This window comes from Mustela erminea, chromosome 4 (genome assembly GCF_009829155.1).
Source record: "Mustela erminea isolate mMusErm1 chromosome 4, mMusErm1.Pri, whole genome shotgun sequence".
Classification (NCBI taxonomy): domain Eukaryota; kingdom Metazoa; phylum Chordata; class Mammalia; order Carnivora; family Mustelidae; genus Mustela; species Mustela erminea.
The window spans coordinates 68,603,664-68,616,626 of record NC_045617.1 but is presented as its reverse complement, the minus strand read 5'-3'; positions in this window follow the sequence as shown (position 1 = coordinate 68,616,626).

Genomic DNA, 12,963 nt, shown 5'->3' with positions numbered 1-12,963 from the left:
TGTTTGCTTGAATTTTACATTTCTCTGTAAGTTGCTTTAAATTTATTCTGGATCAAGGCATATAAATTCATAAACTAGAAACAATTATATTTCAAAACAAAATAAACTTTATTTATGTATTTATTTATAAGAGAGTGAGTGCACAAGCAGGGAGAGCAGCAGGTAGAGGGAGAAACAGCCTCCCCACTGAGCTGGGAGCCGGATGCAGGACTTGATCCTAGGATCCCGGGATCATGACCTGAGCCAAAGGCAGATGCTTGAACAACTGTGCCACCCAGGCATCCCCATAAATTATTTTTAACAATACTCTTTTGGTGTTAAAGAAAGCTACTTACATTTATTCTATATCCACTTAAACTGAAAGTTTTTCTATATTTTGGTCTTTTGTGTAGAAGATACTCTTTAATCAAATTACTGACTTAGATTATATAAAATTGTAGATATTCTAATGCTATGAATTATTGAATAAATGTGACAGTTAACAAATAAGGTTTTTATGACATCAGTTAGTGTTAATCAGTCATTCAAGATATAGATCAAATTTCTCTGCCTGAAAACTGATCATCCAGACCCTCAACCATTATGGCCCAGCTGCTTATCTGTGAGAACCTCACAACAAAAGAGCTCTCATTCCCTTCTGTAATATGTTGAATTGTAATCCTCCAGCCCCTCCCCCCCCACACACACACAAAGGTATGTCCTCATTCTAGCCTCCAGAACCAGACCTTATTTGGAAAGAGTCTTTACAGACTTAGCTAAGACAAGTTCATCTCATAAGACGATGCTCTCATTACCTGAATGTGCCCTAAATCTAAGACCAGGGTCTTATAAGAGACACCAGAAAAGAGGGGTGTCTGGGTGGCTCAGTTGGTTAAGCAACTGCCTTAGACTCAGGTCATGATCCTGGAGTCCCAGGATTGAGTCCCGCATTGGGCTCTCTGCTCAGCTGGGAGTCTGACCTTTCAGACTCTCTGACCTTTCCACTCTCACCCTTTCTCTATCTCGTTCTCAAATAAATAAATAAAATAAAATAGACACCAGAGAAGAAATGGAGAAAGAATAGAAGACCATGTGAAGATGGAGGCAGAGATTTGAGTATGCTGTTACAAGCCAGGAACACCCAGAGTCACCAGAGCCTGGAAAAGGCAGAGAAAGACTTTATCCTGGAGCTTTGGGAGGGAGCATGGTCATGTCAACACTTTGATTTCAGATTTCTGGCATCCAGGACTGTGAAAGAATACATTTTTGTCAGAGGATAAAACCAACAGTTTTGTGGGAATCTGTGATGGCAGCCCAAGGAAACTAAAACACTCTCCAAGGAAACTAAAACATTCTTCCATTCAGTGACAAAATGGTTGACAAAGAAGAAATTGGGGTCAAGGGCTGAGGAAAGAAAAATCAACATAATTTTTCAAAAAATCTGATTTTCTTTGAAAGAAAATTGCAAGGAACAAGAACTATTATTCTCAGATATTTAACAGGCACTAACCTTATACATTAGGTATGAGTAAGCCCTTTTAAGAAAAGCAGACTTTATTTCTTACAGAAGTTTTGGGTATACAGAAATATTGACAGAGAGGTACAGAGATTTCCTACAGCCTCTCCCACATCCAGCTTATTTTGAAGCTAGACAAAAGACTGGGAGTTTCAGTCATGGAGATGAGAGAGAAGTTCAGGCCTGATTCCATGCCTAACGCTCTTTTCACTCTCCTCATTGCTCTGCTGAGTGCCCAGGCCCACCCACCAGAAAGTCCACTGAGGCCAGACAGGTGATGAGAAAATTCGCTGGGGAGTATACCTGCTTGAAATGAGGTCAGGAGGGAGGCCAGCACTGTGGAGAGCTTGTATTATCAATTTCACTCTTAGTTTGATGAGATCTTTTGTTATTCTTCTAAGTGCCATTTGGGTTTTATTTCTGTTCTTCATGTCATTTCTTGAAAAGCGATAGTAATGACAGTGAATGTGTTGGGCATAAGCCAAAGAGAGCCCATTTTCTATGACAAGAAAGCAGAGACCTAGAGAATCATTGCACAGCACTGTGAAATGGAAATCTCTGAGAACAAATCCTGGCCATGTGATCTTAGAAAACTTACCTAACCTCTCCTGGCTTCAGATCACTCCTCTCTAAATATGGAAGCAATATTACTCACCATATGGAGCTGTAAGTAAAGATAAGGAAGGAAAAGAACAATTTATGGTTAGAACTTAGTAGCATATAATAACCAATAATAAAAAATGACAGATAGGTGGGTAGAGTAACCATTAACAAGAATAATAAGAACAAGTACATGATTTTTCTTCCAACTTCAACTTCACGTCTAAGAAGTGATTAGAATCATTGGTGCTGGCATTTAAGCTGGGTGAGGAGGACAATGAAGAATCCCAGCATTTGAGAAGTGAGAAACTACTTGCAGTTGGTTTTCTAGAACAAGTGACCCTGAAAGGCAGGAGTCATTAATCAGATATACCAACTGGAGGGATTTCAGATTTTAGTAGAAGTCCAGATTCTGACGTTCCAAAAACTAGAACCCTGGAGGTTTGTGTCTAATTAATTTGGTGACAAACACTGACATGAGGTCATCATTTCATGTCTATTTCTTACCACTCTGTCTGAATATTCATGTTTTGGTGCAGAGAAGGATTGTGTTGATCACAAGTGCTTCACATGTCTATTCCAAATTTATAATGGATCTGCCTTTTCAAATTAAAAAAATCTGATTCTCAAGGGTTTCAGATAAGAGACTGACCCTATAGATGACAAGTCCTAGGCTAATACCCCGTGAGTGAGAGACTGAGTTGGGGCGGAGGATTCCCAGGATCCGGGAGGTAGCTCGGCTCATGGTCCAGGGCATGGACTCTGGGTCCAGTCTGCCTCAGTGAGAATCCAACTCTCCTGAACTTCTCATCCTCCTGAAGTCTCAGTATTCTCTGCTGTGAAATGGGGCTACTAATATTACCTTCTTCATGGAGTTATTCTGAGGATGGTAGGAATGAATATTTCTAAAGCATTTAATAGAGCAAGTGTTCATGTTTTATGTACTGTGTATCTGGAGAGTAGTCCTGGGGAGTGTGACGGAGTGCTGGGGAGTAAAATTCACTTGAAAGAAGAGAGGAGACCCCTGGAGTCTGTGCTTGGCAGTACTGAGGAGGGCGGGGCTTATGCAATCCGACAACCTTAGGGTTTTAAGGAGGGTGGGGGGAGAATGCTATCATATCACGAGGGGGAATAAGGAAGATGCCTGCCTCATTCTCTGCCCAGTCACCAGGTAAAGGCCGGGTTTTAAAAGGTACAGGGAACCCACACAGAAGGAAATATGTGTCTAATGTTATTTCTCAATATTTATGCATTTTGGTATTATCTTGTTTGGAGACAGTCTAGGAACGGCACTAGATTGTGGCAAACCTCTCACTGGTCAGAAAAAAAATGAGAAAAATAAGGAAAGTGGGACACATGTCTCATGATGGAAAGTTTATTCAATTTACAGGACTGTCCTTTTATTGTTAGATTATATTCTTCTTCAACTTTTGATATTAAAACATACTCATATGAAATTATGGCAAAGTACCTAAAGGTTGTCCCTGGTGCTGTTGCTGCTTTTTTAACCATGTCCTTGGTCGGCAAAGTTAAAATTTATCCATTAAATTGTTTAGTTCTGGGGTGCCTGGGTGACTCAGTGAGTTAAGCATCTGCCTTCAGCTCAAGTCATGATCTCAGGGTCCTGGGATTGAGTCCTACAAGAGGGTCTCTACTCAGCAGGGAGTCTGCTCCCCCCGCCACAACCCTGCCTGCCTCTCTGCCTACTTGTGATCGCTGTTTGTCAAATAAATAAATAAAATCTTAAAGGAAAAAAATTGTTTAGTTCCCCCGATTTTTAAGCTAATTTTATGATTTCTGATCCAAATTTCTAGAAACCATTATCTTGATCCATTAGTATTTTTAATAGCAAAGGTGTTATTTTCAGCAAGTAAGACTTTTATTATACCCTCAAAACAAACCTGGGCAGCATCTGGTCAACTCTAAGCTTATTAGAGAAGTGAAGTAAAAATGACTGATAATAAACCTAACATGATCCAATGGAAACACATGCCCAAGGAATCAACCTTCTAGAGAAAGCAATATGAAATGTCTACTAAGAAAAAGAATTATTTTGTTATTTTGCAATGTTTTTTTTTCTTTTCTTTCTTTCTTTCTTTTTTTTTTTTTTTTTTTTTTGCTGGATCTTTGAATGCTATTAGCAGAATCTAGGTTATTTTATACATTCGTATTTGAGGTTAGTCTAGAAAAAACAACTAGCCCAGAGCTTAGATGCCATGTAAACAGGACACTCCTCCTAAAGCCTCTAGAATTCTTGCACATGTATAAGTCTTCCTATCTTGCTCATAAGGATATCTTGAGCAAAAGTATTTGCATCAGATAAAGAACATGGTTAAGCAGCAATCATGTTTTTCAGGAGTTATGTTTTCTAGCACCAAGGGCAGGACTTGGAGGCAAACTTTTGATTGTCTTGCATCATCCAAAGTTTTCAGTCTCTTATCTGCACTTGACAATTAGTTTGCAAGTTTTGAACTTCTCAGACATTCCTAAAAATAAAAGTTCATTAAGTAAACCATCTCTCCAGTGACTCAAAGTGTTAGACATTTCTCATTATCAGGGAAAAAGATGTGTTAATGATCCCTGTGTCCTTCCAGTGCCCAAACTCAGACATTTGTTAATGAGAGGAAAGGGAGAAAAATGTTTTGTTCTTCGATTAGAGGCTAAAGCTAACCAAACACAAATCAGAGTATTAAACCGTAAATGAACAGCAGTTGGCATTGATAATACAATCAATATATGTAACTGACAGTCCAAGCAATGCGTGAAGTTACTTATAACTGAATCAGTTCTCATTTTGATTCACTGCCTAATTAATTTGTATTTAACACGTATCTCTTAGAAATGTGCATTAACTGCTTATGGAAAACTTTGGGGTGAGAAACAACATGAAATTAATTTTTCCCCAATCACAGTCTCTAAATGCGCTCCAGCAAATCTTCCTTCTTCATTCTTCCATTAGATCTGAGACATAGCTATACAATCACTCTTGAGTGTTAAAAGTTCAATTTTATTGAGTCAATTATCATATGGTTTCATTTATTTGTGGAGCATAACAAATAGCATGGAGGACAAGGGGAGTTAGAGAGGAGAAGGGAGTTGGGGGAAATTGGAAGGGGAGGTGAACCATGAGAGACTATGGACTCTGAAAAACAATCTGAGGGGTTTAAAGAGGCGGGGGGTGGGAGGTTGGGGGAACCAGGTGATGGGTATTGGAGAAGACATGGACTGCATGGAGCACTGGGTGTGATGCAAAAACAATGAATACTGTTACGATGAAAATTTTTTAAAAAGTTCAATTTTATTGAATTCAGTCTTAAAAATTCAGTAATTCTGTTTTAAAACTCATGTTTAAAACTATAAGCTACATCTAACTGAGTATCCCTGACCTCATCATTTCTAGTGCTAACCAAGTCTGGACTTAAAAATCCTGTTTTTAGAGATGGGGCGTATCTGATTTTTCATTCTTGACCCCATCTTCCTTTTCTGCTCTATGCCCTAGGGAGCAGTAGAGAACAGAAGAAAGGAGCACAATAGTTTTCTACTGAATTTAGTCTCCTCACAACCTTTGCTTAATGTCATGACCCCTGTGTTGCCATCAAATACTGTCTCTCTTCTGTAGTGCATATGTGGGTCTTTCGGGCATCCCTGCAGGAAACATTCCCATCCCCAGTTCCCTGGTCTTGTGGTCAGTGTCCAGAGGACCTTTCCCAACATTCTTCTCCTGTGGATGTGTCCCAAACTCTCAGTGTGCCTTGAAATGGGAGACCCACAGGAGAGGCCACACCTGACTGGTCCTCTAGGCCACACAGAACTAATGCATTGGTGTCTCCTGAATAGGTGATAGGACAGGCTTCTCCTCACTCTGGCCTCTTTCTCCTCCCAGCCATCTTCCTCCAACTCTGCTTTCCCCTGCTCATCATGGAGACAGGGAAGGTCAGCAATAGCAAGACTCCTGAATAAACAGATCTAAACAGGGAATCAGTTTGAAGCATCTTACCAGCACCTTCTTCAATGGAGAGGTTCCCCAGATGAAGGAACCCCAGAACAAAGGTCTATAAGGTTTCCTTTCATGGACAGACTCTGAGGAAGAGTTGGAAGGTCAACTAGAATGGCTCACCTCTATCAGGGGACCACAGTGGGGAGGCTCCCCCATGAAAGGAGTCATGCATATGCCTCATCACAGAGCCTCCACTAGGGCACCTGGTGCCTTCAGGGCATTGTCCACCAAGACTCTGACACTACCAGATCTGAGGACAATTTTGTCCTATTAGTATTATTCTCCTTATTCCATTGCTGCTCGTCTCTGGAGGCCAGGTGGACCCGTAGGCAGGAAAAGGAGAGTGGAAGAAATAGTCAAGAGCATATTCCTACTCCTCCTCGCTCTAGGGCTGGGAGCCTGGGCCTGGACCCCACAGAAAGACAAGAGTACTGACTGGGTGTGATTACAAAGCTTTAATCTGAATTAGGAAGAATTTATTATGGGCTTATAAATATTGGAAATTTGAGTGGAAAGCAATAAGATCTGCTTAGATCTTATTGTGTTATTAAAAGATGGGAAAGGGAGGGGGACCTGGGTGGCTCAGTGTGTTAAAGCCTCTGCCTTCAGCTCGGGTCATGATCCTAGGGTCCTGGGATCGAGCCCTGCATTGAGCTCTTTGCTCAGTGGGGAGCCTGCTTCCTCCTCTCTCTGTCTGCCTGCCTCTCTGCCTACTTGTGGTCTGTCAAAATAAATAAAAATCTTTAAAAGATGGGGAAGGAAGAGTCAATTGAGCATTTTCCTACTGTAGTAGATAAAATTGTAAAGCCATTTTAAGTTTGCGGTGCACCAAGCTCAGACTGTTTCAAATCTAGTGACATATTCCATGAGCCCGGTTTCCAAACAGACCAACAGAAAGGATGAATCCGATGACCACAGTTCCATTCCTTCATGCTTTTTCTGAATAATTTGAAGACTACTTCCCACTGCCCTACCATACATTTTGAGATATCTCATTCATTTCTTAGAAAGCAAATGACAAACAATCACTCAGCAATTCTGAATACATTCTTCAATTTCCCCTATTTAAGCTTTTATGAAAGAATTAAATTTATCATTGGTAAAATGTTTTTCAGAATGTGACCACTTGATTTCTAGCTCAATACTCGGGGTTGATCTTTCAAAACACTAAAAATAGCAGGATGGAGGTCATGATGGGTCAGAATGCATGCTACTCTGAGGCAGAGCCAGCCCTGGAGATGTCCTCCTTTGCCTTGTATTGATCTTTTAGCTGCTGGATCATGAGGAGCCTTCAGAGTCTGGGGAGGAGTTTCTAGGGAGAGTAAACAGGGGATTGTAGGGCTTCAGGGAAATAGATATTTACCAAGCAGTATAAAACATTTCAGTGTTTTCACAATTGGGATGGTTGAGTTGGCACATGCCATCAGAAGATCAGCCCTACCAAGATAGTTGAGCACAGTACCTTAATCCTAAAGTCCCAGTGAAATATCCCAAAAAAACATTTTTGAAAGATGAAAATCAGATGGGATCAAATTGATTGAAATACAACCCCAAAATACACAGAGTAAAACGCTGCCTGAGGAGTAAGGGTTATTCTTTCCAACAGAGCCTGGGAGAAATTATAAGTCCCAGGAAGAGCAATCTTGAAGAGTGAATGGAAGGAAATCTTAAAAGCCATTGTAGGAGAAGTTTCTTCTGGGTGGAAGAAAGGTCTGAGGCTTCAAACTGAAAGTACGAAGAGGACAACTGAACAACAACAACAAAAAACAGGCAACAAATTCAGACAAGTAGAAAAATAAAATCTTAATAACTCCTAAACAGGGACCACAAGGAATTAGTTAGCTTCAATTAAGGAATGGCCATATACTGGCCAAACACTGCTCCTCAGTGTACTTGTCCTAGAAGACAATGGAGAAATTTATTTAAAGTTCTCATGGATTTTCATTCTTGAATGAGAATTCTAATTCTAGTTCATATTATGATTGTAATTGAAGTCCTATAGAGTTCTTCAAAGCTAATAGAAAACCTTGAATGTGTATGTGTGTGTATATATAGGAGCAGGCCATGGTCCAAGGCGGGGGAGAGTTGAGTCAACCTTCAGAAAGGAGAGGTTGTGCTGGGACCACGTGTTGGAGGAGAGAAGCATCAGTTCGGGCCTTGGGCACAGCTGGCTGGTGCTGGAGTGCGGCCAGCCCTCTACAGGGATTCACGAGATGCCAGCTGTCTGACCTTGAGCAGGTTACCTAAGACGCAGCCTGCATGTAATAAAGGATGGCTTAATTTAGATTATTTTAAAGGTAACTTTCAGTTCTTCACAGTCTAAGTTCTGGGTGGTAAAGGGAATATGGAAAAATACATTCTGGTTTGGGAATTTTTCTTTCCCTTGAATTCCACGACCAATGCCCTAGAGTTAGAGAATGAGACCCTTTTCAGGGGACAGTTCAAATAAAATTATTTCTCATGATAGGCCACACTCTATGCCAAATAAACACATATGCATCCTCAGTATTGATAATGATAAGCACTATGAGATCCATATGGAATCTGGAATAAAAATTAGATACGATCAAATTGACTGAAAAATCAGAGTTGAGAAAAACACAACCCAAAATGCACTTAATATAAGGTTGTTAAAGAGGCAAGAGCCATTCTTACCAACAGAGCTTAAGAGAAACTCTAAGACTATATTTTTCTTAATAGGACCATGCACATTCCATATAAACTCAATAAAATATTTCTATATTTAAAGGAATACATACTATTTTTTCAATAAAGATTTATTGGTGATCCATTCTTTCCAAGTATAGTGTAAGACCCAGTTGGAGACATAAAGATGAATGAGAGGGACATTCTCCTTAGTAACATAGGCTTTTTTTTGAATGAACAAATATGCACAACAGATCATTAGAAAGCAGAAAGTAATGTCATAGACAGATCGAACATAGTGGTTCCTAAGAAAGCAGGACATATAGAAATGTTTGTACGATCTCCATTGTTTTAATCTTTGCACATGGAAAAACAAAAAGAAACTTACAAGGTACTGTTAAATACATGAGCTATTAAAGGTGCATAAAATTGGCAAACATAATCATATTGTTAGTCATAATAATGAATGAATGACAACTGTTGAAAAAAGAAAATGAAATTTCCAACCTCAATGATGTTTATGTGAGATGAAGTGATTTGTGTGGCGAAAAGATGCAAAGGAGTCAAATGAAGTCATAGTATAAAACAAGATTGTGATTGTGCATGGTATGCAGGTCAATCCTGCCTTAGTAGTTAAGATAGGGTATACCTGAATAACCCTCCCTTCAGCCTCAGGGGGAAAAAGCCTTGTATAGCAAAATACTATTTCCACAATGAAGAAGTATAGAGGGCGCCTGGGTGGCTCAGTTGGTTAAGTGTCTGCCTTCGGCTCAGGTCATGATCCCAAAATCCTGGGATCGATTTAAGCATCAGGTGCCCTGCTCAGCTGGGAGCCTGCTTCTCCCACTCCTACTCTCCCTACTTGTGTCTCCTATCTCTCTCTCTCTGTCAAATATATAAATAAAATCTTTAAAAAAAAGAAGAAGAAGAGTTATAGATCAGTGGAAAACTATGGATGAAATTGTTACATCAAGGGAGTGCCTGGGTGACTCAGTTGCTTAAGCATCTGCCTTCAGCTCAAGTCATGATCTCAGGGTGCAGGAATCAAGTCCCATGCCGGTCTCCCTGCTCAGTGGAGAGTCTGCTTCTCCCTTTCCCGCTGCTGCTCCTCTCTCCACACGTGTTCTCTCTCTCTCAAATAAATAAATAAAATCTTAAAATGTTACATCATAGCAGATCAGTTACTTCCTCCAATGTCCCCATCTCCCCAAAGAACCTGACCCTTTTCTTTATGATGCTCCTATTTTCCTTTGGTAGAAATTGGAATAAAAACTTGTGTTCCAAATCGCTCCCAAGGACTTGGATGCAGAGAGGCTGGGCCACATTCTCCTCTGTGAGGGAGGAATAGTTGGGGGACAGCTGTGTTTACCCTCTGACTGCCTGGCTATGGGTCATGTTCTAGTGTTTAACAAATATGCCACCTTGGCATGTGACTCACCTTCTTATGCTTCAGGCTCCCCAGTAACGAAACAGGAGTCATATTTTCCCTCTTACGGGGTCATTGCAGAGATGAAGGGAGGTACGGCAGGGAAGGGGTCTCATGCACAGAATGAGGGTGCCCTGACCTAGATGAATCATTATTAGTTTGAAATGGGCTTTCTCATTACATCCAACCAGTCCCAGAGCCCACATACTGCATACCAGAAGCACTCAGTACGTGTTCATGGAAACAAAGGCCAGTAGCAGAGGCCTCACACAACCAGAATAGGTCACAGAAAAGAATAATGGGGAAAGAAACTAGTTTCTTTAAGGTGGAGGCTTCACACACGTATAAAATTACAATAGTTTGTCGGTCTAGGGAATTAATGGTAAACATTAAATGGTTTGTCTACTTTTGAAAGGCTACTGAAAAAAGAAAAGACAGGGCACCTGGGTGGCTCAGTTGGTTAAGTGACTTCCTTCAGCTCAGGTCATGATCCTGGGGTCCTAGGATTGAGTCCCGCATTGAGTTCCCTGCTCACCGGGGAGTCTGCTTCTCCTCCAACCCTCTCCCTTCTCATGCTCTCTCTCTCTCTCTGTCTCTCACTCTCTCTCAAGTAAATAAATAAAATCTCTCTAAAAAAAAAAAACAGTGTAAATGTATTAAAGTAGACATTGAAAGTATTTATTTGAATCCAGATGCTTTATGCTATTCCCCAGATCTCTCAAACACTTTGATTTTAGCTTCTTTATCTTTAAAATGACACCAGGGTGCTTGGGTACATCAGTCAGTTAAGAGGCTGGCTTCGGCTCAGGTCATGATCTCAGAGTCCTGGGATCGAGTCCCCATTGGGCTCCCAGCTCAGTGGGGTGTCTGCTTCTTCCTCTCCTACTGTCTCCCTGCCCTGCCCAGCCCCCATGCTGATGCTCTGTTTCTCTCAAATAAATAGAATCTTTTAAAAAATTAATTAATTAAATGAAGCAGTGTAATGATTCTATGGCTTGCAGAACAGGATCAGAGCCAGTTGCTATATTGAAACCACTGGAATCAAAAGAAATTGATGATGTATAGTGTTGGTACTAAAGAGTTGTAGGTAAAACAATACTGAACATTCTAGGGTGCCTTTAATCATCCATAAAATCCAATAAAGACAAGAGAGTGTCTCGCAAGCACAGTATAATCAGAAATAATACGCTATTTCAAGGAAGGTTTACTGCATCATACCATTTGTGTATTAATAGAAACGATGTGCTAGAGGACAACGTTGATTGACATCAAGCTAGAAATTTTAAAAAATAGTGCAAGATTATTGTGATAGACATTCACTCCTGATCCAAAGATTCGACACCTGATTTTATTTTATTTATTTATTTTTTTAATAAAAGACTTTATTTATTTGACAGAGAGAAATCACAAGTAGATGGAGAGGCAGGCAGAGAGAGAGAGAGAGAGAGGGAAGCAGGCTCCCCGCCGAGCAGAGAGCCTGATGCGGGACTCGATCCCAGGACCCTGAGATCATGACCTGAGCCGAAGGCAGCGGCTTAACCCACTGAGCCACCCAGGCACCCTTCGACACCTGATTTTAAAATCTCGGTGTGTGATTGCAATAAAACTGGGGCTAGAGCAGAATCCGTGATTTATTCACATCGTGCTTGAGACATTCAGCCCCCCTTCAGTGTTAGTACCAAGAAAAGACTGAACTGGCTGGGGTTGCTTGATCCACTGTGAATTGCGTAACTATCTCAGTTTCCCTTTTTCACCTTTGAACCAAGTTTGTGGGTCATATGAAGTGCATTTTGCAGGTTCTGTCTTGGCTTTTTATGCCTTACATTTCAGTTTTCTTTCTTCTTTTGGACACGTTTTTAACTTACATTTTCACGTATATCCTTGAAAGCCCCTATAAGTATTTTGTGGAACAAAGCTCAATTATGTGACTAAAAAAAAGAAATGAATTTTAAAATAAAGTAGCACGATAAATGACAATCTTAAAATCCTTTCTTAAAACATACAGTAACTGGTAAAATTTCTGAATCCTAATGTAATTCTATAAGCAGACTTAACAGGGAGAAGCTTACTGAATAAATGTTTTTCTATGGTGCCAACTATCTTTCCCATTGCAAATAATGATATTGAGTTAGGAGATGTGTCTCTTGATTGATTTTTTCTGACTCTGAAATCACATTTTTAGACTCACAGATCTGAATGCCAGATAGTGCGGACTCGTTCCTTTACCCTGTCAGAGCAAAGAGTTACCACCTCTGTAAGTATTTCTTAGCTGTATTTGAACTTTATTAAAAAAATATTGCGGAGCACCTGGGTGGCTCAGTGGGTTAAGCCTCTGCCTTTGGCTTGGGTCCTGGGATCGAGCCCCGCATCGGGCTCTCTGCACGGCAGGGAGCTTGCTTCCTTCTCTCTCTCTGCCTGCCTCTCTGCCTACTTGTGATTTCTCTCTGTCAAATAAATGAATAAAATCTTTAAAAATATATATTGCAAAAGGACAAAGAGAATATATAGTCAGGAATTGATCATATAAAGTAACAAAAGGCAGGATTTAGAATAACAAAACTATACTAGGCTTTTTATATATATTGTCCTAATCTTTCTGAAAAATACCACAAGGGAATGATTACACAGTAGAGCTCAGTGTAAACTAAGCTGCTTTAAATGGCAAAGTTGGTACTGTAGTCCGGGTATTTCTGGCTCCAAGGCCATGCCATTTCCTTCACAAATGGGTTTTAATGTTGCATTTATCAAAGAACTCTGAACCTGAATTTAAGTGTCTGGATCAAAGCATAATTCAATTAT